Source organism: Peromyscus maniculatus, chromosome 13 (genome assembly GCF_049852395.1).
Source record: "Peromyscus maniculatus bairdii isolate BWxNUB_F1_BW_parent chromosome 13, HU_Pman_BW_mat_3.1, whole genome shotgun sequence".
NCBI lineage: Eukaryota > Metazoa > Chordata > Mammalia > Rodentia > Cricetidae > Peromyscus > Peromyscus maniculatus.
The window spans coordinates 36,465,016-36,486,871 of NC_134864.1; the positions used below are offsets into that span (position 1 = coordinate 36,465,016).

The 21,856-nt window shown below is 45.7% G+C and overlaps 1 protein-coding gene and 1 long non-coding RNA gene across 2 annotated transcripts in view; one reads left to right on the forward strand and one right to left on the reverse strand.

Annotated features, from left to right (window-relative positions):
- The window catches only part of Sgpp2 (sphingosine-1-phosphate phosphatase 2), a 112,951-nt gene that overhangs the window by 62,503 nt on the left and 28,592 nt on the right, over nucleotides 1–21,856 (reverse strand). The window lies entirely within an intron of this gene.
- Nucleotides 780–7,844, forward strand: LOC143268302 (uncharacterized). The gene is made up of 2 exons (XR_013044060.1): nucleotides 780–1,150; nucleotides 5,995–7,844. It is a non-coding gene; the product is annotated as an uncharacterized LOC143268302 (long non-coding RNA).

Genomic DNA, 21,856 nt, shown 5'->3' on the forward strand with positions numbered 1-21,856 from the left:
AGACACTGAAGATAAGGAGGATGGCGGGGAGGGAAGGTGGGGTGAGGGTAGGGGTGGGGGCAGCATTAGACTGGGCAGCATTAGACTGGGAGGCCTCCTAAAGACTTACAGGTCTGCAATTTTGTTTTATGCCAAGTCAGGGGTCTTTGAATTCTCAAGGGAAAAGTCATATGCATTTATTCTAGAGAAATTCACCCTTGGCCTATAAAGTTCAGCAGCTACACTGTGACCTGGGGATATTCTAGAGAGCAGGTATGGCAGGAATTCTCATTTGCTAAGGGGCACTGTAGAGGATAATTTGGAGGAAATAAATTTTTAAAGGGCCAGTGTTTTGGAGAACTTGGAAACAGCCAACATTACTTTTATATTTCAGGCATTAAAAAAAAAAAAGATGACCTTGAAAATTGCACAAATACACTATACTTGGTGCTGCTGGCTCTCTCCCAGGTATGCATCTCTCCATCTTTTCTTCTCTGAAAGGTTCAGCATCTCAGCCTCCCCAGCAGCACCCTGGAACTCAGAGGGAAAGGCCAATGCCTCTTGCACCAGGAGGTGATCTGGAGTCACCAGAACCGGTCACAGTTAGCTTGAGAATTCAGTCTCAAGTCAAGAACGCACAAGGTTACCCTGAGTGTGGTTCAGGTAACAGTGGCAAATCCTGTAGGTTGAAAGGGGAGTAGTCCTTGCTTCTGGGGGTGAAATTTACTTCTAAATGAATTTAGAGAGAATGGAAGTACAGCAACCCTAAACAAGAAAGACAACAATACATGAAAGAATTCTTCCAGGTAACATCTCTGGATACATGACTAAATAACGTGAAAGCCAAGTTTTATCACTAAAGTCTTAGTTAATAGGTACCCAAGTAAAGTGGTAAATTATTATCTTTTTATAAACAGAATCTGAGTTTCTGAGCAGAGATATGGTTCAGTGGGTGGGTGAGCCTCACTGTGCATATTTGCTGTGCAAATACGAAGACGTGATTTGAGCTCTCTAGAATCACACAGAGCCGAGCACTTGGTGAGCATCTGTAATCCCAGCACTCCTAGAAGACAGAAGGCAGAAACAGGAACGTTCAGAAGCTCATGGACCAGGGAACCCACAGTACACAGCAGTGAACAACAAAGAAAGGCAGTCTCAAACAACGTGGAAGGTAAGGATGGGCACTCAAGGTTGTCCCCTGGCCTCCACAGCACAGGCGCATGCTCATTCACACCACCAAAGACATTGTTTTACAAGAGGAGAATCTGAGTTTCCCTTGAAGGAGATCTCAATGTGTAGAGCTTTACTATAGTTCAGGAAAGAACCCGAACTGCATTTCTCGGGTGTGTGCTGGTCTCCTCTGGGAACCACTACAGAGGCAAGGGCCAGGGCTTAGAAATAGAGATGGGGGGTAAAGGGGGCTGAGAAGAGAGGCCAGAGCTAAGAGAAAGAAGTCCTCGCCCCAGATCCCTACTTCCCTGATCCCAGCTTGCCACATGGAAGGGACCCTTTAGCCCAGGTGCTTGGGCAGTGTTTTGGGGTCCTTGTCTAGGAGAGAAAGATCAGCATGTTATATTACAGGAAAGAGTGAGGTAGTATTAAACACGGCCATGCAGGTTGACAGAGAACAGTCATTAAAATGTTTGAATGCTTGTCCTTGGCGGGTGACTTCCGTACTGTGATTTTTTCCCCTTCCAGCTTAATACATGTTAGGATTTTTTCTGTTATTAAAACAAAAGCCAAATGCTTTTTAGTTGCATATCATTTGTCACACAGCCAAATAAGAATGTCTGTCTTGTAAACAAGGGTGATAAAATGGAAATTATCCCCACAGGCATTAATCCAGACTGCCAAATGTCATCGATTTTTCTCATTAGTGTATCTTATGGATTGCTTGTGTTTTTCTAGGGCATTTTGGTTTTTTTTTTTTTTTTTTTCGTATGTTTTGTTTTTGTGATCTCAGTTTCCTAATCACACCTTTCCTGTTTGACCATGAATTCTCCAAATGCGCATTCCCCTCTATGGGGGTTCCCATCGTGGTGATACAGGGGAGTTGCTGGTATTTGCGGGTAGCCCATCTCCTGCAAGGCTGTAGTGAGTGAGTAAGAAAGCTAGAAGGGACCAGGGTGGCTGCCTGAGGGAGACAGCCAGTGGCCAGAACGGATGGCTTCTCGACTCAGCTCTATTCAGAATAGCTGAGCAGCGTTTTGTTTTCTAAACATGAGCCCAGGAGTCCTAAATGCCAAGGATATTCACCCAGGTCAGTGAGGCTGTATTGTCAGACAGGGCTGATCCAGACAGCAGAGAGTGTCCAGCAGACCTGGCAGCCTGCCCAGGCTTTCAGAGGAAGGACACCAGGAAAGGCTTAGTCAAAACGAAGTGTGACCTTGGGGAAGCCCATTGACCTTTCTGCCCCGTGCTGGCCTTAATTGTAAAAGATGGAAAGGACAAAGCAGATTGGCTCAGTTGACTTATTTGTAAGCATCTACCTCTGAGCTACGTCCCTCCCCTTACTCTCTAGACCAAGTATGGCTCTTTCAAACGGGAGATCTTCCTGCTTTGCTTGGCCTGAGGGATTATTGGGCAGGCGCCACCACACCTGGCCTCCGTTGCTTTTTACTGCATGATTCAACTGAGAGGCAGCAGGAGGAAACAGCTCATCAAATAAGATGTTGCCCCCAACTGGAACACAACGATGTAAGACTGAATGTCCAAACAGGTTGAAAGTGAGGAGGAGCCTGGGGAAGCTGTCGTAGGCTACATCTCTCTTACTCCTCCAAAGCCCTCAGCAGCACCCATCAGGGAAGTGTGGCAATCAGCTTAAAAACCACTGAGCTTAGTGTCTCTTCCTGGCCAAGATATCACCTTCCTGTCATTAACCTTTGGCCCCAAGCACGTGGGCTCTAGCTAAGTTTGAGGACTCTAAGGTGAACTCTGGAAGAACCTTGAGGCAAGGCCATGCTACCTGCCTATTCTTTTCTCACATTAGAGCTATAAATATGTCTTCTTCCAAAGGTCAAGTTCAAGACATCGCACTATTACAACAGACCTAGAAGAAGTCCGTACTGAGAGGACAGCGTGCAAGTCTAAGCAGGCTACTTTCATCAGGGGCAGAAGAAGCGGCTCACTCTCGAGGCTGAGAGACATTAAACCCATTAGACACTTGTTTTTAAATGACTTTAAGACCCAAAGGCCTTTTACAGAATACACCAATGGCACTCTGTCCTTAGCAATGGTTTATCAAAAGGAGAACATTATCATTTAACGTTCTTAATTGGGCTTTATTTTGTTGTTGTTTGGTTAGTTTTGTTTTCAAGATAGGGTTTCTCTGTACAGCCTTAGCTGGCCTGGAACTCTCTGTAGACCATGCTGGCCTTGAACTTACAGAGATCCACCTGTCTTTGCCTCCCAAGTGCTGGGATTAAAGGTACGTATCACCACCGCCCAGCTTGGGCTTCATTTTTTATTCTAGAATCTGGTAACACTTTATTCTACAACACAATAAATGTTTCATGAGCTCGGCAGAACATTCTAGAGCACTGGTTCTCAACCTTCCTAATGCTGTGACCCTTTAATACAGTTCCTCATGTTGTGGTGACCCCATCATAAAATTATTTTCATTGCTACTTCATAACTGTAATTTTGCTACTGTTATGAACCAGAATGTAAATATCTGATATACAGGATATTTGATTTGTGACCCCTGTGAAAATGTCATTTGATCCCCTCAAAAGGGTCTTGACCCACAGGTTGAGAACCACTGTTCTACAGACAGAAAATGGCTTGAAGAATGCAGAAACCAAAACCAAACATGGATTACTTTCCTTGCAAGCAGACAGAATAAATGGAAAACAGCTACTTCTCCCTACTGTTTTGTTGTTGTTGTTTTGTTGGTTGGTTGTGTGTGTGTGTGTGTGTGTGTGTGTGTGTGTGTGTGTGTGTGTAAGGATAAATAGCAGGATCTTGGTGGTCACAGCCGTTGACACTGACCTGTTTGAGAAATTTGAGTGTTCTTTCTCTAATCATGATTATTAGAATGCCAAATAAATGGCTGACCTGGTGAGGGAGAGGACAGGTCACAGAGCCAGGTGGTTAGGATCCCAGGCCAAAGGGATTAGAGGCTGTGGTTAAAGCCAGGCTGGCTCACGGCTCACTGCCTGAATAACGTCACATCGATCATGTGATCTCACTAGGCCTCAGTTTATCCATTAAGTGGGAGGAGTAACAGAACAAGCCACAAAAAGATGCTGGGAGGATTGAGGGCGGACATTTCTCAGTGAAATCTAGTTGTTACCATGATGATGAAGATGGTGATGATGATGGTGGCTGTAGGGAAAGCAGTGACATCTTCTGCAAAGGGCTTTTCAATTCTAATAAACAACCAAATCGCCATTTGTTAAAATGCAAATTGACCTGGGGTAGGATTGAGGCGTCTGAGAGCTCCCAAGGGAGGATGATGCATGTTGGTGGGTATAGGTCACACCCTGAGTAATAAAGACCAGGTGCAAAGGTTTCACAATACAAAAATAAGACTCAGATTCAGTCCTCAGCCATAGAGGCCACAACAGGAGCAGATAAGAATGCAAGGCATCGTAACTTAAGCAACAGATTAAACTGTTGGGCAAAACGAAGCTTCGGGGGGGGGGGGGGGGGGAATCCTGCCATAGGCTAAGTGCGAGAATGGATCACAGTCAAGCACCTTCCCCTAGAAGGTCACAAAGGAAGAGCTCACAAAACATACACTTCAATGAACTAGCAGAGAACTGGCTCATTGGCAGATAAACTAAGCTGGCTTGGGGCTCCTGGCCTTGAGTTGGGAGAAGTCTACATAATTTCTGGATAATAAACCCAAAATTAGTAAAGACAGGGTCACAAGGTCGACCCTGCCTTCTCAGACCAGCATAATACAGAAAACAAGCCTCATCTGTTGCTCTAGCAAGCGCATTTGGATCACCTCAGTTCTGGCCGAGAAGCCAGCCTCTTGTGTGGGAGGAGCCGCTGTCATTAGGGCGTCTAGGCCACTGATTATTTTCACACTTAACTGAGAAAGAAATCTTATTTTTTCAAGGTGAAATAAAATATAAGGGAAGAGTATAATATTAAGAACAATATTGGAAATTCTATTGTCTTTTCTAACCCAAGCTGGCTGAGTAGGGATTCTTCTGCCATTTCTAGCTATGTTTCCAGTAATGGACAACATGCCTTTATAGCTAGGCCTCCAACTCATTGTCATTACTGCCCAGTGGTTGTTCCATTGGTCCAAGCTCACCTGGAGACAAATCTGTATGCTAACATGCTTCCACTGCTGGTTTTTTTTTTTTTTTTAAACACTGGGGAATCAAGGCTTCGAGCCCAGAAGGAAAACAGAATAGTGACGACGAAGAAAGATGGTAAAGAAAAAGAAGGAGCCAAAGCCAGGAGTGAGAGCATGCAAAGGTTGCATCTTTCATCCATGAGTCCAGCTTGGATCACAGGTTGGGCAATCTAACAGCTGTCTTCCCTGAGGTAGGGTGATGGAAATTTCAGGACGGTGAGACTCAATAAAAATGGAAGGATGAGCCGGGCGGTGGTGGCGCACGCCTTTAATCCCAGCACTCGGGAGGCAGAGCCAGGCAGATCTCTGTGAGTTCGAGGCCAGCCTGGGATACCAAGTGAGTTCCAGGAAAGGCGCAAAGCTACACAGAGAAACCCTGTCTCGAAAAACCAAAAAAAAAAAAAAAAAAAAAAAAAAAAAAAAAAAAAAATGGAAGGATGACTTCTTCAAGCAAAAGCTGGAAAGGAAACCACACACTAATCATTTTCTTCTGCTTTGTTGACATTTGTCAAGATCCATCCATCTGGGTCCAAGACTACCAGGGAGGGCAAAGGGGTCTGGGCATAGTGTGGCTTTTTTTTTTTTTTAAAAAGGTAGTTTATCCTGTCTACAACCCAACTGTGTTTTTCTACTGGCTGATCCTTCAGCTCTCAGCTCATCCTCTGAACATCTCTGATGTCTTCTCTGTCTTTTTTCCCAAGGCACAGTGACTGTGTTCGGCATCATCAGGAACAGTAAACCTTGGCTACCAACTGGGAAAATCTCAACAGCAGGACACAGTGATCTAAGTCACCCATGACTTTGGGCCTGTGTCTAGGCATGGGCCTTGCAATTGAACACAGTCTTGCTTCCTTATGACTTTTAGATCCCTGGGGCCTAAAACCCAGCACTTTGGGTTTGCTTAAGAACAGAATAGAGGAATGGGTCAGCATCTGCAGAGGACAGCAATTCACAGATTTTTCCAGAGGACAGAGACCAGCACCTCTGCAAGAGAATTCCCTCCACAGACCAGAAGAGCCATGTGGAGTGACACAGAGAACAGAAATAACCACTGCCAGTTCTAAAGGGAGAGCAAGCCAGCTGTCCTTCAGACTTCCCGAAACGTCTTCGGACTATTTTTCAAAACATTCTGGATCCGCTAAAACCCAGAACACTTGTGCCAAACATTTTTCCATTTAATTGTTAAGCCCTTGTGTGTTGGGGGAGGGAGTTTTTGCTGCAGATGTTTCTGATTTGTTCATATTAACTTATCAAAATGACATTTGGAAGATCGAGATGATGTTCAAGAAGGAGTTATATGAACTTGGGTTCATTAGTTCTAATCTGTAACACCCCAAACATGTATACATGCACACACACACACACACACACACACACACACACACACACACACACAGACAGAGATGGGGTACAGAATGAAGAATATAAACATGGCAGGGCTGGCTATCTCCTCTACCTTCACTGTATGCCCCTCCTTGGTCTGAATTCCCTGTAAAGAAGTACCAGTGACTAAACCCAGGGCTTTGCAATACTAGGTAATAGTTCTATCACCGAGCACTACCCATCCTCCCTTCCCTTCCTTCTTTCCTTGGCTTGGCTTCAGTGTTTTGCAGTTTCCATAAAGCTCTGTCTGTCCTCAAACCCCCCTATTTCAGCCTCCTGGGTGAGGATTACAGGTGTGTGACACGACACCCAGGTGCAGTCTTCACAGACATTTTCTAAGCTTTCAAAGAAGCCACCAAAAGTGTAAGAAAAGCTGTTCAGACACGTGTGAGCTTTCCTCCTTAATAATCTTTTACCTGTGATGGAGTTAGAGCAAACATTTAAATTAGCAGTAACAAACCTGAAACCCAATTAACTCAATGCCAAAAGGTCAAGGTTTTATCGGAGGACTTCCTGCTTCCTTCTTTCTTGGGTAAGGAACTTCTAGCTGGCTGCTTTCTTTATCCAAGACTAACATGGGAGAAGTGTGTATGCCACAGAGAAAGAGGTAGCATAGAGGTAGTTGTGCTGTGGAACATCCCCTCCCCCACACCTTAAATCTCCCCTCTACTTCTGACAGCTCTAAAGGAACCCAGGACGGTAAGCACAGGACTTGGGAAGCATTTTCCCTCTCTGGTCCATCTCACCCTTCCAGGGGTGACTTGTCATTATCTGTCAGCAGACATCCTGGTGGAGCAGGGAGTCACCGGACTGGGAAAGAACATGAGGGGAACGGGAGAGGACATTTTGTCCAGAGGGTCTGTCCTTACCCACACCCTTCCTAAGTCTTTTCTACGTGGAAAACTTGTAAGATATCCCATCAGCTTCCTCCACATTTTCAAACCGTCATTGCCCACTGGAAGGGTGGGTCTAAGGAAGCTTAAAACCACTAGTCGCAAAAATAAACTCAGGAAGAGCTTTGAAATTGTGTGTACACACACAAAGGAATATGCAGTGGAACAATGACCTTTCCACCCAGCCTGTTGCTGACCCTCTGATTTCTGTGTGCTTTGTGACTTATTTTTTTTTTTTTTTTTTTTTTTTTTTTTTTTTTTTTTTTTTTTTTTTTTGGTTTTTCAAGACAGGGTTTCTCTGTGTAGCTTTGCGCCTTTCCTGGAACTCACTTGGTAGCCCAGGCTGGCCTCGAACTCACAGAGATCCGCCTGTCTCTGCCTCCCGAGTGCTGGGATTAAAGGCGTGCGCCACCACCGCCCGGCTTGTGACTTATTTTTTTAACTGTAGTTTTGAGATTAAAGTTTGGGCCTTTTATATTGCATCCCCCCCACCCCCCACCCCCACCCCCCACCCCCCGTATCTGATTTCCACTTGTTTTTTTCTGATTAACACATTTCAATTGAAAAAAAAAAAAAACCTGAAAATTCAAAAACAAAACCCAAATTACCCATTGTTCTATTCCTCAGACTTAGCCTCTTAGAACATTCCTACTGTTTCCTCCTAGTGCAAAGCTGTGTGTGCAGTGATAGGTGTTTTCACACAATTGTGATTACATTCGTCCGATACGTTGTAGTATTATTTAACATGCCCTGAGCAGTGTTCACGAGGGCTGAGGACATTTTGTGTTGTTTTGTATAGTTTTATTTTGTTTTTTTGAGATAGGGTTTCTCTGTGTAGCCCTGGATGCCAGGGAACTCACTGCATAGACCAGGTGGCCTCTGCTGGTGGTCATGGCTGTGTCAGAGGAGCAGAAGGAGGCCATTGAAGTTCAAGGTGTCAGCCCACCAAGAGGCGAATCCCTGATGGGTGTATCTCAGATAGGCAAGGCCTAGCCTGAGTCCACAGACTCCAGAATGTCTTTTGCTCCTGTGCCTTTTTTTTTTTTTTTTTTTTTTTTTTGGTTTTTCGAGACAGGGTTTCTCTGTGTAGCTTTGTGTCTTTCCTGGATCTCGCTCTGTAGACCAGGTTGGCCTCAAACTCACAAAGATCCGCCTGCCTCGGCCTCCCGAGTGCTGGGATTAATGGCATGCGCCACCACCGCCTGGCTGCTTCTGTGCCTTTACATGTTTGCTGCTGCCATCTTTCTCTGGTATCTGGCATGGTGTAAATGGGTGTGGGGAGATCCCCACTGCCTGTAATATAGTGTGTTTATCTCATGGAAATATCCTATTCCATTGGGCATTTTTACCTGTGAATTATTATAAAGATGATTTCTTCCTAAGCTGTATTGTCTAACTGATAACAATAATGTTAGTTCAAGCAGAGTTTTAACGATTGAAAATAAATACAAGCAGTGTCACATAGCTAGGGCCTATGAGTTTCACCTAAGGAGCTGCATAGATTGTAATTCAGGTTAATGATTAAGGAAAACAATTGAGTCCCAAGAACCAGGCTGACTCAAATTCTTTTAATCTTGATATTAAAAGATGAATTCACAGGTTTTGGTGTGCATCATAGCTGAAACAAAGCCTTAAAATAACTTCAGGTTAGATGAAGATGTTTTGATAATAGTTTTAAGATTAGAAAACAGTTTAAAGTTTACAAGGACACACTTGAAAAATAGAATGTAACCACGTTGTAATTTTTTTTTGGTTTTTTCGAGACAGGGTTTCTTTGTGTAGCTTTGCGCCTTTCCTGGAGCTCACTTGGTAGACCAGGCTGGCCTCGAACTCACAGAGATCCGCCTGCCTCTGCCTCCTGAGTGCTGGGATTAAAGGCGTGCGCCACCACCGCCCAGCTCACGTTGTAATTTTTATATTGCCTGAAAGATTTTGTTGGAGTATATAAGCTGTAGAGAAAAAAAATAAAGACCCAGAATAGAAAATAGAGATTAGAGAATATAGAAGAACAATAAAGAAAAAGTCAGGCTGGGCGATGGTGGCGCATGCTTTTAATCCTAGCACTCGGTAGGCAGAACCAGGCAGATCTCTGTGAGTTCGAGGCCAGCCTGATCTACAGAATAAGTTCCAGGACAGGCTCTAAAACTACACAGAGAAACCCTGTCTTGAAAAACAACAACAAAAAAAGTCAGAAGGAAACCATCAAGAGACTGTGTGAATGTCTTTTCCCCTCAGATAAAAAAGTCGTAGCACACTGACTCCACAGATTTCTTTCCAGCCATGTGATGCTGGAGGCTGGTCCCCCAGGCAGCAGTAGCCCTCAATCTCAGAGGTCTGCCTGCCTCTGCCTCCCGAGGGCTGGGACATGTTTTACATCCTGGTTTTGACTCCACTTTTTCTGTGTGGTACCTTTTCTTTCACTCTTGTACTGGAGGAGGCGAAGGCTGGCGGGAACACCCCAGAGGTCCCCTGAGTCACTAGTGGGCTACATGGGTATGGCTTCTTCCATCTAAGACACTTCCCGTTAGTGTTCCTGGCCCGCATCTGCTGGAGCACATGGAAGCACCATGTTTTCTAGTCCCTCTCTACCTCACACTCCTTTCCACATCCACACTGACAGTGTCTCCTGCGGGAATCTTCCCAAGGACTTCAAGTCTCTCATCCCTGCTTTCCACCTCCTCACAGCTACAAAGTTTCCCTACCCAGCCCAAGCTAGCCTCAGATTCACCATCCTCCTCCTTCAGCCTCCAGAGCAGCCGTTCTCAACCTGTGGGTCTTGACCACTGGAAAACAGATTTCTGATGGAAGCCCCAACCATAAATTTATTTTCATTGCTACTCCATAACTGAAATTTTGCCACTGAGCAGTGTCTCAGTTCCTAAGACCGTCGGAAACATGTGTTTCCGCGGTGATTGCGACCCACAGGTTGAGAACCACTGCTCCAGAGCAATGGGATTGTGCCGCCATGCCTGGTTGTTTTAATTCTTGCTTTGCAGAAACTCTGCGGGCATACTTTAAGGTCATCAAAGGTCCACAGCTCAGACACCCTGCTGAAGGAATGAAGGGTGATTCGGGAATAGGAATGGACCACAACAGGGCTTTAGGCAGAAGGACCATCCCTATCCCTCTTATAGCAGATGAGGCCAGGCCCTCTGTGGTTAGGAACCCATCAGCCTACTTAATCTGCTGCAAATCCTTTGGCTGAGTTAAACGGAGAACAGAACCTCAGAGGGTCTTGGTGTTGTTACACCTTCCACTCAATGCTGGATCTTCAGGACAACCAAACGAACACACATGTGAATGCATTGTGGGGAATCAGCCATAACAGTAGATGCTTAATCAGTGGTAGGTGTGCTTGCACTGTTTTTATTAACAGTATAAAGCGAAGGATTTCAAAAGGCTATCTGCTCCTGGTAGGATATAAAGCAGAGGAAGCAAACAAATTAAAAAGAAGAAAGAAAGCCATCAGGACGGGAGGAAAAGAGGCGAGGCAGCCATGCTGAAAGGGTGACTTGGATTTTGACACCAGCCGGAAGGGGGAAAGGATGCTGTTCCCGTGGGTGACCTCTGAGTGCTCCCACTTCCTATCCGAAACAAAAACCGAGAACTCAGCGCGCCTCGTGGTCCATCCAGAGGATGAGTCATGCTTGTCCGTGTCAGGCCTTGGCTTTGCCATGTGGGATTTGATAATAGTTATTTAGGAAGAGACCACAGGAACAAAAACAATTTGATGAAACCCAGAGAAAGCGAGTCTGTCTTTCACGGATGGCGACCGAATGCCACAGACTGAGCGCCGACCCACCCTGAATTAGCCCGCAGGCTCTGGGCTTCGACGAGGCTCCTTCGCCACCAACATAGCATGCTTGGGATTCCTGCTCAGTAAACATGGACTGCGTTCCTACACCTACGGAAATAGACCTCGGGGATGGCCAAGTGTGCCAAATGTGGTTCTCATTTCTTTGCACAGGAAGACGCTTTCCAGAAAGTACTGGCTGACCTCAGCCGGTGACCCTGAAGTGTCAGAGATGGTTCAGAGGACTGTGACTTGGCAGCAAGGAAGCAAACTAGACCTTGATGACCTATGTATGGTATCTCCGCACATAAAAGGAAGACAAAAAAAAAATCAGGATGGCCATGAAAGGGGAAAAAAAAAAAACATTTGAAGTCTCAAAGCCTCATGTCAAAATGGCTGATGGTGTCAGGGGTGGTGGTTCAAGACTTGAGCCTAGCACCCAAAAGGCAGAGGCAGGTGGATCTGTGGGAGTTTGAGACCAGCCTGGTCTACAAAGCAAGTTTCAGGTCAGTCAGGGCTACACACTAAAGACCCTCTCTCAAAAACAAAACAAAACACAAAGGATGGTCGATGGAGGTCCAAGTATACAGCGCCCCACCTACACCCTCTCCTTTCTACATCAGGGAGAACCTGCCATATTACGCCAGTTATACATCTCCTCAACCGACTGTCGGCCACCGGGCTTCTCTCATTAAAAGGATGACTTCAGCAACTCCAGAATCTCAGTCCTTGTCCTTTGGAGTGTGGCTTCCAGACAGCGGCACAGATGTTGCTTACAAATTCACAGTCGTAGCCCCATTTGGATCTACGGAGTTCCCGGGAATTGTAAGGAGGGTCTCTGGTGCTTCGCTCCCACAAAAAGACCAAGGTGTGAGCAGAGCTGTCTCCACTGAGAATCCGTTACACTGCAGTTTAACACACCACATCCTGTTACAGCTGTGAACACAAACAGACCTACAGGCGCTCTTTTGTTCGTCTGATTTTATTTTCATTTTCTGATGTTCCGGGGCTCCAGGGCTCCACTCAGACTAGAAGAGTTCTCCATGAGATATATACCCCCCCGTCTTAGGGATGTGTTGCGGGACGTCTCCTGGGCACGGCATGGTGTCCGCTGTTGGTCATTAGAGAGGCTCTGATTACCTGTCAGACTGAAGAGATAGCTTGGTGCCTTGCTTTTACGTTCAGATTTGAGTCTCAGAATCCATGTTTAAAAAGCCAGGCTTTGTGGCAGGTGCTCGTAATCCCCTGAACCGGGGAGGCGATGGCCAGCTAACATAGCCTAGTTGGAGAGCTCCAGACCAATGAGAGATCCTGCCTCGAAAGACAAGGTAGACAGCAACTGAGGGATGACACCCAAAGCTGATCTCTGGCCTGTGGGTCACAAGATGGCATGGGGAGGGCACACGAGGCCCCGTCGCTTCTGAAGACTGACGAGCAGTTCACAATGGCAAGGAGTGAGACTCTTTAGTGGTGTGGCCACCTCTAGCAGCTGCCCACACTCCTGCAGCAAACCCCTTGCCCATTATCCTGTAAGTAATTTCAATTAAACTCATTGGCCCAACAAGGTAGACTTGAGTGAAAAAAAAATTTTTTTTTTTTTTGGTCTGTCTTGATACCCCACCTAGGATGAGTAGACACTATTTATATATCCCCAGGAAAAATCAGGAAGAGACTTTAAAAGTACAGAGGCAAGAGGAGACAATAGCCTTCATTAGGACATTTTCATACGTGTACAAATGTATTTTGATCTTATTCACCCCCACCCAGCCTTGCTGTCTCTTGTTCCCCTTACACTCTGGCTGGTCCCTTCCTCCTTACAACTAGTCTCCCTTCTCCTTTCATGTCTCTCTCTTTCTTTTTTTCAGAAGTCCATTTTTGGGGGGGAAGGGAGATTCCAGATAGGGTTTCTCTATGTAGCCCTGGCTGTCCTGGAACTTGCTTTGTAAACCAGGCTGGCCTCGAACTCACGGAGATCTGCCTGCCTCTGCCTCCCAACTGCTGGGATTAAAGGCGTGTGCCACCACCAGAAGTGGCCAAAAGTGGATCTTAAAGGGCCACGCTGACCAGTGTTGTCCCACCCTGGTTTACAGGAAATGGCAGGAAGCCAAGTTCATGTCCACAGGGAGGTGCTGAAAGCCAGCCAGTGCTTTTCAGAGAAAGCCATACAGCCAGTCCTGACCACCTCCAGGATCTACAACCTGGATTCTGTTTGGTTTAGAAGCTCCACTTTGACCCTATTCTCAGAGAAAGTCCTTCCGTGGAACTCCTCACAGAGCAAGGCCAGTCTTCTAGATCTTTCTCCAAGCCCCTGGAATCCTAGCATTCCCTGCCCAAATGCCCAAGCCTGTATGCCACACCTGTTCATGTCACATAGCTCAAGTCAGGCCTAAGATGAACAACAGCTCTGTCTCCGTGGGCACTGCTCTAGGCCTGAGACCTAAGCTGCCCTTAGGATCATAGACAGTCTGAAGAATGTGCTGGAGAATTCCATGTCCTGTCCTAAATGTGATCCTGGCTGCCTCCCTAGCCAGCGACATTCCCACAGGGAATTCTAGAGTCCCAGGATTATAAATTCTAACCTAGCTTTCCAGGTCACATAGGTTAAGGTAGGAAGCTAAGAATAACACAGCCTTCAATTAGCTGCTTAGTAGGAACTGTTTTTGAGCCATGGGGTCTACACTGGTGTACTTGTCTGCCATCCTTTATGCCTCATGTTTGGAAAACATGGTAGTTAAAAAAGAAACAGGAAATGGAGAACAATAGAAAACCCACTGAATAGTTTACAGCATTAATAAAGTATGAGGCTCCGCCTGGGCTACTTTTATGCTTCTGAAGGATGGGAGGAGAAAATCCTTTGGACAAAAAAAAAATATATATATATGCAGGTCCCTGGAGACTGATTTTTAATCACAGCAGCTCCAGAAGAATTGCGGGGAGCGAGAAGGGTTTCACCGCCAGAGTTGAAAGACCCTTTCACGGCTCTTGGATTCTTCTTAACTAATAATTTGGTGACAGGACCCAGAAGGGACAATTTTGTTCTTGTCGTCACATGCAACCCACAACTTAAGCAGGAAAAATAACCTCTCCCGCTGCGCTCCTTCAGAACGGTCTGCTTTTGTGCTTGGGAGCAGCGAAGCCCTGGTCCAGCTCACGTCATCCCCGTGTCCTCGTGAGCGGAGAGAGATGTCACTCGGGCCGGGCACTAACTCGTGGACCCCCCAGGACATGCCATCCCCATCCCTCGAGCCTTCTTGTCATCTGGATTCCCTGTGAGAACATGCCATGTTTTCTTCTTCACAGGATTAAACTTAAATGCAGTGATTTGTAGAGTGCACCACGCCTCGAAATTCCAACCGCGCCTGAAGCTGGCCTGCTGAGGGAGGTAGGGCAAACGAGCACAGATAAGGTTGGATTTGCAAGGCTGGATCTGCAAGTCGTTGAAAGCGGTGCCGTCCAATATGGTAACCATGTGTGACTGTTTTTAATTCTAGGAGAAGGAGTCCAGTCCCGCTGCCACGCCGGTCACATGTGACTAGAGCTCAGCAGCCACACACATGTGGACATCGGCTACCAATTTGGACAGAGGGGTACAGAACACAGTCAGGGTGTGCTGCCTGTGAGACTGTTGGTGATTTCTTGGTGGTTCCACCAAAGCCACCTTCACACACTGAGTTATCAGGGTTGGGATTTCTCAGGGTGACACATTTGTCAATTAAAAACCATTCATTTTTTTTTTCTTTAAAAAAAACTTACGATACTTAGTGTGTGTGTGTGTGTGTGTGTGTGTGTGTGTGTGTGTGTGTGTGTGTTTGCATGCACACATGAGTGCACACACATGGCTTGTGATCCAGCACATGTGAGGAGGTCAGAGGACTAACTGATTCTCTCCTCCCACGTGGGTCCTGCAGACTCAGTCAGGCTCGGTGCCTTTACCCTGCCTTGACATCTCACTGCCCTATTTTTTTCTTTCTTTCTTTCTTTTTTTTTTTTTTTAACAAATTCATTTGTCTTTTGACGATTTCACCCATGTATAAAATGCTTACTAATTATTCAGCCCCCACCCTGTCTCATCACCCTTCACTCCTGTCAACTCCCCCCAGCCTCCCCCCACCCCCAGCTTCCTTTCCCATGTTCACGTCTTTTGTTTTGTGACCCACTGAGCTGACCCAGGACTGTCTGAGTGACCATGGGTTTGGAGCTATACCGTGGAGTCTGGTGGGATCCCCAGTGGGGGACACATTTGAAGATAATGACAGCCCTCTGAATCCAGCAGTAGCCACTAGTTCAGCAGGGAGGAGCTGGAACTGGTGAGCCTCTCCTTCGTCTGTGACTGGCTGGAAGCTTGGGGATATGCACACGTGTGGATTCCATTCCTGGGATCTTAATTCCTGGTGGAGTGGGTTCCAAACTGGCCTATCTGTACAATGCACACTGGTCAGTCAATTGCTTGAGCAAGTGGGTGAATCTTTCTGGGCCTTGACTGTAATGCTAATGATAATAATAAAAATAATAATAATAAAAATAATAATAATAAATAATAATAATAATGTATCTATTTCACAGCATAATGTATCTCCCAGAGTTGTGAAAATAAAGTGCATGATTGCAGTGAAACACGGAGTCGGTGTCTGACATTCAGAACATGCTAAGGACACATAAGAGGATGATGCTGATTATTCTCCACGAGTTCTCACTGAACAGCAGCTACTGTCAAGGGGCTTCCACAAAGGCCCATCTCTAGGTGGAGTGAACCCGGAAAGAGGTTTTAAACATACACACCCTTATTTCTCACTCCAGCCTTCATCTCCATGTACCTGAAACAGCAAAGCAGAGGCCCTGAGAAGGAAACGGGAAAGTGCACTCGAGATTCTGAACCTCAGATGTGAGGAAGGCCCTTGGGTCTGGAGATCACAGACTGGCTAGGTCCCAGCACCCTGCCCTACGGAGTGGCCCTACAGTGTCAAGCCAGCTCCATCGACAGGAACACAAAAGATCTGCACTCCTGTGTGCATCAAGGTAACTCTTAGCACCCTTGCTGCGGGGAAATGATACGACTAGAGAGTGTCCTGTGTGGTCCCAAGGTTTCCTATAGGCTCAATGTGACTTTCAACATGTTCTTTATTGATATAAAGAGTAATCTGCACCTTTTTGAGGCCACGTGAAGAACATGAGCACTTCATAGATACGACTTTATTCGTATTCTGAGATTTTGCTTCTGTGGGGAGTTTTTTTTTTCTTTTTTAAATCTCCCCAATTCCAATTCACCCCTGACTCTTCTCTTTAGCATGGCTTTTATGTATGTATGTATGATGTATGTATGTATGATGTATGTATCTATCTACCTATCTATCGATCTATCTAATTTATTTATTTATTAACTTAAAGTGAAGAAACATAGGAAGTAGAGATGCAATTCCAATTAAGAGAACAAGAATACACTGTGTTTCACACTTTCTAAGTTGTGAAAGAAATACACACGGGGGTTGAGAGCAATCAATCAATGTGAAGCAGCCTTAAATGTGGGAGGAATTAACAGAGGGGAGGAAGGAGGGAAAGAAGTACTTTCACTGGTGTCTGAGTTCCAGAACAAATAGAAAATCTAAAGAGCACACTGTGGTTCTTCTAGTGTCTCCTTTACCTCAAAAACACAAAGGCTTGCCCGCCCCCCCCACCTCCCTCCACACAACTTTTCCCTTAGGAGAACGCATCACTAGCAAGCAATTGGACTTCTATCATGGGTTCCAGCTAGGAACTCCTTCTACCTTTGTGGTGGGAAAACCTGTTTACCTGTCTGTGGGTAGCAATTGTTTTCGTCTCATCGACACCCAGTTCATTTCAAAATAGAGGTATTTTTTGAGACTGGTAGCTATAACTAAGTAAGGATGGATAAAGACAGTAAGAGGGAGGCCAGTCTTGTGTCTACGGGGCCATTTCCTCAGAGGCATAGACTATTTGTGAGAAGAGTTTCAGGGATTTAGATAAAGCCACGAGTCCTGGGAAGATAGATTCTTGCAACCCATCACAAACAAGATAATGCATGGTATGTAGGCAATTGCTGACGCCGCCTATAACTGGGCACAGCTTGCTAGCAAGTAACTCAGGGTGTAGGGCAGAAAGTGAGCACTTTATAAAACAGGAGGTAGAATGCCTCTCTAGTGCAAGAGATAATCCAGAATGCTGTATATGCTCGTTATTCTTCAGTGGGTGAATGAGTACTTCTAGATTGAAGCAGATGAAAATTGACAGTATCTGATTGTTTTAATCAGCAAACAGCAACTGCTATGGCTCAGCTCACAAATACAGAGTTCTCATTTTAAAAGAGGAATTCTGCAGCCCACACATGGGCTTCAGTTTGGCCCAAAGCTCATCTTCTCCTTGCCAATGGCGCCAATGTGCTGACATCATCTCACAAAGCAGAGGTCACAAGTGGGTGCTAGGCACACAAAATTACAGTGCACATATACATGCATACTCTGGTACACAAACGGGGCCTTCAAAGCATCCATTGGCAAAACTGAAAAGTTCTTCAAACTTTGTGTTGCTCTTAAAAGCTGTTGCTCTGGCAACAGCATGCATGCTCACGGGAACTGTGACAAGAACTGACTGATGCAAATTAGGGTTATATTTTTTAATTTTATTTAATTTAAATTTATTTAGTTGGGGTTGTTTCTCTTTCCATGTGTATGTATATATTTTATGTATATGTACAAGTGTGTAGGTGCGTGTGGGCGGGGTATATATGCAAGTGTGTGCAGGTGTGTGTATATCCACGCATGTGTGTACAGATGTACATGAATGGAGAAGGGGTGGCCTATGTGTGTACACCCATACATGTAGAAGCTAAACAATAATCTCAGGCATTTTCCATTTTTTTTTTTTTTTTTTTTTGGAAACAAGATCTCTCATGACCTGAAACTTGTGGAGTAAGCGAGGCTGGCTGGCCAGTGAACCCCAGGAATCTGCCTGTGTCCACCTTCCCAGCACTGGGATTCCAAGCACACATAACCATGCCTGAATTTTTTTTTTCTGTGGGTTCTGGGGGTTGAACCCAGGTCCTCGTGCTTGCAAGACAAGCATTTTGCTGACTGAGCTACCTCCCTGGCCCCTTTTAGCTATTTTGAGACAGACTTTCTAGGTAGTACAGCTGACCTTGAAGTTCTGACCTCCCTGCCCCACTCTCCCATGTGCTGGGATACAGACCCGAACCACTACTGCTGGTGCAAGACTGTGCTTTTAGAAGGAAAAAAGAATGGGGAAAAGTATGTGGCTCAGTGGTCCAGCACCAGCTCAGTACACACATGGGGCCCTAGATTTCACCCTCAGCAGTGAACCAAACAAGCAAAAGCACAATATGCAATCCACATTAATCAAAGATGCAAACTTGACTCCTTTTACTTTTCATCTGGTAGACTTTGCAGTCCTAGGCGTCAGCTAACTTGTGTTTGTCTACCTTGATGTAAAATACGAAAGCCTGTGATCAGAGTGCCGCAGAGTGGATGATGCTGTGACAAGTTCAGTGTGAACGCTTTTTCCCTTTTTTGCACTCCAGCCTCCCTGTCCCCAGTCTGTTAGGATGGTTCACGTGGGCCATCTGGGTTGAAAGGGAGAGAGCCGAGACAGAGCACAGTTGGAGGACGGCCCCCGTAGTGATGTCACAAACAAGAACATGTTTTCACCATCTCCACCAACAGGAATTCTCCAGCCTCTCTCTGTAATCCAGTCCTAATGTTGAGCAACCTTCAGCATCAAGAAACTCCGCCATAAATAACCCCAATCCTTCACGCAGCTTAAACCCATTTCCTCCCGCTCTCGGCTCACTGGAGATGGGGAACAGCTGGTCACCAAGCTCTTTGTCACTGGATGATTGGCTCCTGGCTCCGGACCACTGTCATAATGAGGAGTCTGACTGGTTCCATATTCTGCTGTCTGAACAAGCATGTAAACCAGGGAGATAAAACATGCTGCATGCTGAGCTTCAGAGACACACCACCAGGGGAGCCTCATCCCTGGCCATGTCGCCAGGCTGTTCACAGTCTATAAAACTTCGAGTGTGAGACTTCTGCACCGAAAACATCATGTTTCTCAGAGACTTGTTCCACACTGTGAACACAGCACCAGATAATGTAGGGTCTCCTAATGCTGGCAACGTACACAGCATGGAGTGAGCATTTATTAAGCACTTTCTGTGTGCCCATCATCTGTATTGCCTCCCACACTTTTTTACAAAATACCATACGACAAATCAGGATTAATTCCACTTTGCAGGAGAGGGAAGTTTCCTCCAAGAGGCTAGCCTGTCTGTATGCTACCAAGTGAGACAGTCAACATCCCAACCCCCCAGACCAGAGATCTATGCTCTCTTTACCAGCCCTCATTCCTCATAAGAACCGGGTGCTGGTGTATGTCACAAAGCTTGTAACATGGCAGAAACGCAGACATTTGCTTCATCCAACCAAGTTGACCAGTAGAAACCAAGAAGTCATGGAGGGTGGCTGGGACGGTCAAATGTGGTGCTCCTCGCATAGAACAAAAATGAAACTTGAAAGGGCTGGGATGGATTCTTTTCAGATAGAATCCAGCAAGAGCCCCCAGTCTTGCTTAGATGAAGATGCTAAATGATTCCCAAGTTTTCAGCTCTGTGAGGAATTCTCAAGCATGTGCTTTCCAGGCTCGAATCAAAAGTTAGGTGTGGCCAGACACCAACTGGTCATTTTGGATGCTGTCCTGGCTGCGTCACAGTGACAGTAGTCGTTTCATGGTGTTAGAGGCGTCTTCTCTCCCTTTCTCTAGTCTTTGTCCAGCCACAACTGAGTTTCCTTACTGCACTTTTTTCTCCCTGTCACTGGACCAGAGTGAATCCCTTAACAATAGGGAACTGCTCTGCGAAACACAGTGTTCGGGCAACTTGGTCACCCCAAAAGCATCATAGAGTCACTAGAAAGTACAGGGCAGCCACTTGGCATGATCTTCAGTAGTCATTAAGGGACTCAGTACACAGGGAGCTGGAGAGATGGCACGGTGGGTACCAGAAGTTGCTGTACAAGCATGAAGACCGCAGGACAGAACCTAGTACCCACATAAACAATAGCTTAGCATCGCTGCATATGCCTGTAACCCAAACGCTGCACAGGGCAGAGACAGGAGGATGCTAGGGCTAGCTAGCCGCTAGCCTAGCTACAAGTTCAGTGAGAGACTCTATCTCCAAGTGATAAGATAATGAGGAATAGAATCGGACACCTGATGTCTTCCTGCAACCTCAGCATGTGCATATACACAGGCATGTGCTTATATCACAAATATATACTCCATATGCATACATTTTATAAGCCTGAGGTGCACACAGATATGTTAATATAACACCAAATACTGTGCTTCAGTCAATTTTTTTTTTTTTTTGAGACAGGATCTTGCTATGTAACCCTGGCCAGCCTGGAACTCACTACTTAGACCAGGCTGGCCTTGAACTGACAGAGATCCACTTATATTTGCTTCTGCCTCCATCCCTGGAGTGCTGGGATTAAAGGCATGGGGCACCACATCTGGCAAAGATTTTCTTTTGTTCTTAATTATGTATGTATCTACATATGGGAAGGTGTGCTTGAATACAGGTACCCACAGAGGCCAGAAGAAGGTGTCAGATTCCTTGGATCTGGAGTTACAGGCAGTTGAGAGCCACCTGACCCAGGTGCCGGGAATGGTACTCAGGTCTTCTGCTCTTAACTGTTGAGCCATCTTTCCGGCTTCCATAGTCAACTTTTTAATAAACAGATGAGTAAGTGTTAAGAATAATGATTAAACAAATAAAGTTTAATAAAGCACGGTGGTCCAGTCCCGTAATCCTGGCACTCAGGAGACTGAGCAAGAGGATGGTGCGTTTAAGGCCAACCTGAACTACACAAGCAGGCATTCTATCTCAGAACGGATCACAGTGAACACATAACCAATAACAAGTCCTTTATTACCCTTGTCAAGCATTATGTCCTGCCCACCACAGACTCCTCGTACTCTTATGTGAACAGTGCATTCATTTACAGCTTTACAAAACACAAGGGATGCATGACACCAGCCTGTAAGACAGCTACAAGAACTCTAGGTGGCAGGGATTTCTCAACGCCATCATAAGCTTACAAAATCACTACTTATTACCTAGGTGACCTTCTGTAGACCAGAACATACCCACTAGTCTACAGGCACAACAGCGAAGGGCGTTTACCTGTCCTATTCACTGCTGTATGCTGTAGGCCCAGCTCAGCATCTGGTATGTGGTGAGCACTCAATAAACATCTGTAGAATGACTAAGTTCTCATTTGGGGGGTTAGACCAACGCACCTGTGTGATGCACGGTAAAGAAGTGTGTCCTCCAGTTCTCATGGCACTTTCTCCTCTCAGCCCAAGCCTCCTGTTACTTAACTTTGGCCCGTATGTCTTATTTACCAAGCTGAGTTCCTTCAGACTTAGGCCACAGCTACTCTCATCTACTTTCTTGGATACTGA